The following is a 6,948-nucleotide window of genomic DNA, read 5'->3' on the forward strand; positions in this document are numbered from 1 at the left end:
GTCTGTTTTCCTCATCAGTAAAATAAGGTTATTGTTTTTGTTCTTCGAGGTCTTTTCCCACTCTGTTTTCTCTGAGTCCATGGGGCACCGAAATGTGTATTAAACATGCCCTCGGAACTGCAGCTGGAACCTGACTGTGGCTTCTACTGTGTGTGTTTCCTCTAAGAACCTAAGCTGAGCCAATGCCCTGAGAGCCAGAACTAAGAGAACAAGTGGAAGAAAGTCAGCAAGTTTGGAGGGTGAAAATTATCCAAAGAAAGTCAAGATAATGGCAGAGCATGTGGTAGCCAATGGTGGAGAGACTAAAGATGTTCTTTGGGCTGGGTTCAAAAAAATCAGGGGACACTGAGGAATGCCTGTATCATCATCAGACTCCTCAAAGAGCATCCTGAGTGAAGCAGTGAGAACTAGGAGAGTAACTTACCCCCAATGAACCTGTAAAAGAAAAACATCCCTGGTTTCTCTCCTCTTTAGTCCTACTTCACTTCTGACACCAGCTATATGAATTTTCCACACATCAAGTAACTCTGCAACACCAGTTAGGTGTCCTACAATTTAACTCAATTCTGACACTGTCTACCTGGAGATAGTGTTAGATCCCACAGGTTAAGAGTTCAGTCCCACCAGATTGCCTCCCTCCCATTTCAGATGCCAATCACCAGTCCAGGTTATTGCCTGTGCTTCCCACCAGCTATAAACCAGAGGTTCCCAGAACCCCTTCCTTGGGTTCAATTAGCTTGCTAGAGTGTCTCACAGAACTCAAGAAAACAGTTTACTTACCAGGTTAATGGTTTGTTATAAAAATATATATATAACTCAGAAACAACCAGATGGAAGGGATGCATAGGGCAAGGTACACAGCTTCCATGCCCTCTCTGGGCTCCCAGCACCTCCATGTGTTCACCACCTTGGAAGCTCACTGAACCCTGTAGGTCAGGAATTTTTGATAGAGGCTTCATTACATAGGCAAAATTGAGGAAATCATTGGTGTGGGTGATTGATTCAACCTCCAGTCCCTCTCCCCTCCCCAGGGGTAGGAGGTAGGACTGAAAGTTCCAACCTTCTAATCACAATTAGTTCCCCTGACAACTAGCCCTGAGGCTTGTTATGAATAACAAAAAACACCTTCAAAAACTTAGAAGCATTGGGCTAATTTCTCAATAACCAGCAAAACTCAACCAAGATGAAATAGACAATCTGAAAATCCTGTAAAGATTGAAGTACTTTGTAGTTGAATAACTCCCAATAAAGAAATCTCCAGGCCCAGATGGTTTCACTGGAAAAGTCTATGAAACGTTTAAAGAAGTAACATTAAGTTTCCACAATCTAATCTGGAATATACAGGAGAAAGGAGCACCTTCCAACTCATTTTATGAGGCTAATATTACCCTAATACCTAAACCAGGCAAAGATAGTACAAAAGAAAACTATAAACCAATAGCCCTCATGAATTTAAATGCAAAAATATTAGCAGATTGAATCCTGCAATGTATAAAAAGAATTATACATCATGACAAAGTGGGATTTATTCCAAGTGTACAAAGTTGGTTCAACACTAAAAAATTAATTGATATAATTTGTGGTGCCTCTCTTTTGAACAGATGGGAGCCCCCAGATGTGGGGCGATGATCAGGTGGAAGCCGGTGGCATGGCATGGGCAGTGAAAGGATTCACCCAAGGCAGAACAAAGGAGATAGAAATTTATTGAATATACTGGCAGGGAGCCGTGGGCAAGACAGCAAAGGAGAGACCATCTGCCACAAGGCTGCTGTTTTTAAAGAGGGAAGAGGAGGAGGTATGGCGACGAATGGAATTGTCTCCTTTTTGGTTACTGTGCCTAGTTGTAAGTAGGCCATTGGTTAGTTAGTGCCTGTCTGTTAGTTAGATGGGCCTGTCTGTATTCAGCCCGGTGGTTGCTGTAGGCCCTTTTGCCGTGATCACATTTCCATTGCTCAAGTCTGTTGTCTAAAGCGGCCTCTACATAATTCACTGTATCAACATGATGAGGGAGCAGAAGGCAAGCTGAGGACAAAGCGGAAGCTGGCACCCTGCACCCCCCCTCCCCCATGTGGTATGTGTGACATTCCTCAGGCACTCCGGGCTGCCCTAAAGGAAAAACAAATGGTTAACTGATAGAGATCACAGTCTTGCAGGACAGGAGTCTCCCTCAGTTTACTTACAAAAGCCTTAGCAATAGCTTCCAGAAGGAAATGTAAATAAAATTGAATTTCTTCTAAACCTAAAGCCCATTGACAAGGACGTGTGAAAGGCCGAATGTAGCATCCCTCCAGGAAGCTCCCAACTGTCTTCCTGTTAGTGCCTCGTTAGAGGGAAAAACAGCCTTGCCTTGACAATAACCAGGCCTCTAGTATCCTGAGAGTCCTTAGCATAGGACAGTCCTTCTGGACACTCCTTTTGTCCTCACCTCCCCAACTCCTGAGTATATAATCAGCCACTCCTCAAGACCCAGGGCAGCAGCTCTTTCTGCCCACGGGTCCCGTCCCTGTGCTTTAATAAAACCACCTTTTTGCACAAGAGACATCCTAAGGATTCTTTCTTGGTCATCAGCTCCGGACCTCACTTATATTCTAAAACTTCATCAAACAGGCTAAAGAAGACACAACATACTATTACACCAACTGACGCAGAAAAAGTATTCAATAAAATCCAATACCATTCATGAATAAAACTCTCAGATAAATAGGACTAGAGAGGCACTTCCTCAATTTAATAAAGAGCATTTACAAAAAACCTACAGCTAACATTATACTTAGTGGTGAAATACTGAATGCTTTCTGATATAATTTGGTGTTTGGGTCCAAGAGTGAAATGTCAAGTAAGAATTCTTGAGATGTTTTCGATGCAAAAAGGTGGTTTTGTTAATGCATGGGGATAGAACCCATTGGGCAGAGAAAGATGCCTTTTAAGTGTGAGCAGTAACTGATTATATAGGGCTTTTTATCCTATGGAGGGGGAAGGTGACATTAGGGCTCCAGGAAATTGAGTCTATAGGTTCCTGGAGGTCTGACTATTCTCAAGATTGTGCTTTTCTTGTAAATCATTAAGACAGTTACAAACTGATGGAGTTTTAGGTCCTGTATGACTGTGATCTTTATAAGTTGACCATTTGCTTTTTCCTTCCTTTGTTCTTGGGCAGTTGTGAGTGGCTGAAATATGTCACATCTATCCCACGCCCACCTTGAGAGGGGGAGGTGGTATGTGGAGTGTCAGTTTGCCCTTTACCCTCAGCTTGCTTTTTGTTATCTCATCACTTTCCCCCAAAGATTAGGAACAAGAAAATGATGTCTGCTCTCAGGACTTTTATTCAATATCATACTGCAAGTTCTGGCCACTGCACTAAGGCAAGAATAAAGAAATAAAAGGCATATAGATTAATAAGAAAGAAAGAAAACTGTCCCTACTTGCAGATGACATAACTGTCTATATAGAAAATTCCTAGGAAAAAACAAACCTAGAACTAATAAATGAGTTCAACAAGATTGCGGGATATGAGATCAACACACAAAAATCAACTGCATTTTGGATGCCTGGGTGACTCAGTCGGTTAAGCGTCTGCCTTCGGCTCGGGTCATGATCCCAGGGTCCTGGGATAGAGTCCCATATTGGGCTCCCTGCTCAGCGGGGAGCCTGTTTCTCCCTCTGCCCCTCCCCCTCTCCTCCCCTCTGCACCCCCCTGCATTTGTGCTTGCTTGTGCTCTCTCTCTCACAAAAAAAATAAAAATCAACTGCATTTCTATACACTAACAAAGAATACATGGAAATTATTTAATTGAATTTAATTGAAATTTAAAAACAATACAATTTAAAATTGCTCCAAAGAAAATTAAATACTTAGGTATAAATCTAAGAAAGCAAATAAAGGATTTGTATGCTGAAAATTATAAGATACTAATGAAAGAAATTGAAAAAAACTAAATAAATGGAGAGATATACTGTGTTCATGATTGGACATCTCAAGATAGTAACGATGTCAACTCTCCCCAAACTGATCTATAGGTTTAGTGTAATTCCTATCAACATCCCAGCAAAATATTTTATAGATATAGATACGCATATTAGAAAACTTATATGGAAATAACAGACTCCTAAATAGCTAAAATAATCTTGAAAAAGAAGAAAAAACTGGGAGGAATCATTTTACCTGATTAGGTAAGTTATTATATAGGGTTATCATAAAGTTATAGTAAGCAATACAGTGTGGTGTTGGTAAAGGGATAGAAAGATAGATCAATGGAACAGAACAGAGAACTCACAAATAGACCCACACAATTATGTCCAACTGATTTTTTTATGAAAGTGCAAGAGCAATTCAATGGAGGAAGGATAGCCTTTGTCAACAAATGATGCTGGAGCAATTGGACATCTACTGGCAAAAAAATGTGCCTCGCCTTAAACCTCACAGCTTAAACAAAAGTAATTCAAGATAGAGCACATGCTTAAAAGCAAAATGTAAAATTATAAAACTTTTATAGAAAAGTAGGAGAAAATGTTCAAGGTTTAGGACTAGGCAAAGAATTATTAATCTTGGCACTAAAAGCATGATCCATAAAATGAAAAACTGATAGACTGGACCATATAAAAATTAAAAACCGTTGCTCTACAATAGACTTTGGGGGTTTTTTTGTGTTTGTTTGTTTTTTCTAGATTTTATTTATTTATTTATTTGACAGAGAGAGAGACAGGGAGAGAGGGAACACAAGCTGGGGGAGTGGGAGAGGGAGAAGCAGGCTTCCCGCTGAGCAGAGAGCCTGACACAGGGCTCGATCCCAGGACCCTGAGACCATCCCAGGACCCTGAGACCATGACCTGCGCCAAAGGCAGACGCTTAGCGACTGAGCCACTCAGGTGCCCCTGCAATAGACTTTGTTAAGAGAATGAAAAGACAAGGAGAAAATATTTGCAAATCATATACCCACAAAGGACTAGTGTCTAGAATATAAAAAGAATTTCAAAACTCAGTAGTAAAATAACAAACAACCCAATTAGAAAATGGAAAAAGATAAGAACAGATATTCCACCTGGAAGGATATAAAGACTTCAAATAAGCACATGAAAAGCCAGTCAACACCACTAGCCATTAGGCAAAGGCAAATTAAAACCACAATGAGATATCACTCCACATCTATCTGGAATGGCTAAAGTTAAAAATACCAAATGTTGGGGTACCTGGGTGGCTCAGTCCTTAAGCATCTGTCTTGGGCTCAGGTCATGATCCCAGGGTCCTGTGATCAAGCCCCACATCCGGCCCCCTGCTCAGCAGAGAGCCTGCTTCTCCCTCTCCCACTCCCCCTGATTGTGTTCCCTCTCTTGCTGCATCTCTCTCTGTCAAATAAATAAATAAAATCTTTAAAAAAAAATACCAAATGTTGTTATAAATAACTTCAATGTATGTATGCTCCTATAAAATTGTTAAATTCTGCTTAAATATGTAAATAGATATTAAATTAAATAGAGTTAGATACTCTATTTTGGCTTCCTACTAAAGGTAAAGCTCATGACAGTCAAATAAATGTTCAAATTCTAAACTTGCCTCATCCTGATTTGACTGATAATCAACCCTAATGATAATCCTTATATAATATTTTTTAGCAATTAAGCATAACCAATAATAGCTAAGGTCAAGTAATATTTATTATGGTACAATTGTCAAATATTCTGTTATAAAGTTAACTTTTACTAACAGAGCATTCTACTCAGATCACTCTGGTATGAACATGCTATTTGACTAAAGGTCTGAGAGTATTAATTTTTAGCCATATAAATAGCAGCTTTCTTTGAGGGAACCTATCTTCCCTTCATTCAAAGGGCTCTACGATTGTGAATCTGATGAGGATGTGTGGCTACTGTGATTCAAGTCAGACTTATGTTCGCTAGAACGAAAATGTTTCTGCTTTTACAGATCAAGTAAAACTCTAATAGACTACCCATCTATTTCAGATCTAGAGACACTGATGAGTTAATGACAAAGAGTGCTGAGACATTCTGATTAGTTCTTCAGGTCTGGGATCCATTGTATTAACTGTGATCACCTTGTCCTTGGGAATTAATTGTTGTCACGTGACACTCAACTCCATCTTCTATTATCTCCATTAATCTCAGGGATCATGGTTCAATGGCAGCAGTTCCCACTGTCCTTCCCAAAACAGCCACCACAGAGTCCTTGGAGGATGCAATACTTCTTGAATGTACTTCCCACAGCCTTCTTCAAAATAGTGTTATTCTTGATCTTTCCAGAGGCTATAGATAGGGGTGAATGAGCTTGTAATACATGATAAATCCTCTCTAGCATCCTGATCTCCCTAAACCTTTGCATACTTTCCTCTGTAATATACCAAAGAAGTTCTGGCACTTGGACTTCATTTACAATAGGCCACTTTTTAGTGCAAGTTTTCAGTCAACCAAGCAAGTGAACAGTGAAAGCCTCTTGAGTAAATGTCTTGCTACTGCATGCCATGAACTTGTTAGGGGTTAGTTGGACAGTTAGGTAGTCAGGGCTAGGGTCCCCAACAGGAAAATATGGAGTCTGGACAGCAAAAATAAAACAGCACTAACATCCTGTTTTACAGCTTAGATACAGCCACACCAGCATTGCTTTGCAACCTTTGCAAAAATGACTTCTGCAAAACATCCTAAAATAAGTCAATTAACCACAAAGCATTTGTCAATGTCACGGGCAAGGGGCAGTTAAGACATAAGCCCCCAGATGTCAGCAAAAAATACTATCAGCACAGAGACATTAACCTAATCTGTAGACAGATACATGACCAGAGCCCTGATTGGCATGACTCGGCACACCCTGATTGCTTAAGATAGTTCCGCAGAAGAGCTCATAAAAACACCTAAACTTGGGAACTCCGAAGGCAACCCTCTCAGGCTCCCTCCCTCTCCAGGAGCTTTATACTCTTGCTCAATAAACTTTGCTCTGCT

Source organism: Callorhinus ursinus, unplaced genomic scaffold (assembly GCF_003265705.2).
Source record: "Callorhinus ursinus isolate GAN/ISIS: 27379988/994484 unplaced genomic scaffold, GSC_fseal_2.0 scaffold90, whole genome shotgun sequence".
In the NCBI taxonomy this organism is placed as follows: domain Eukaryota; kingdom Metazoa; phylum Chordata; class Mammalia; order Carnivora; family Otariidae; genus Callorhinus; species Callorhinus ursinus.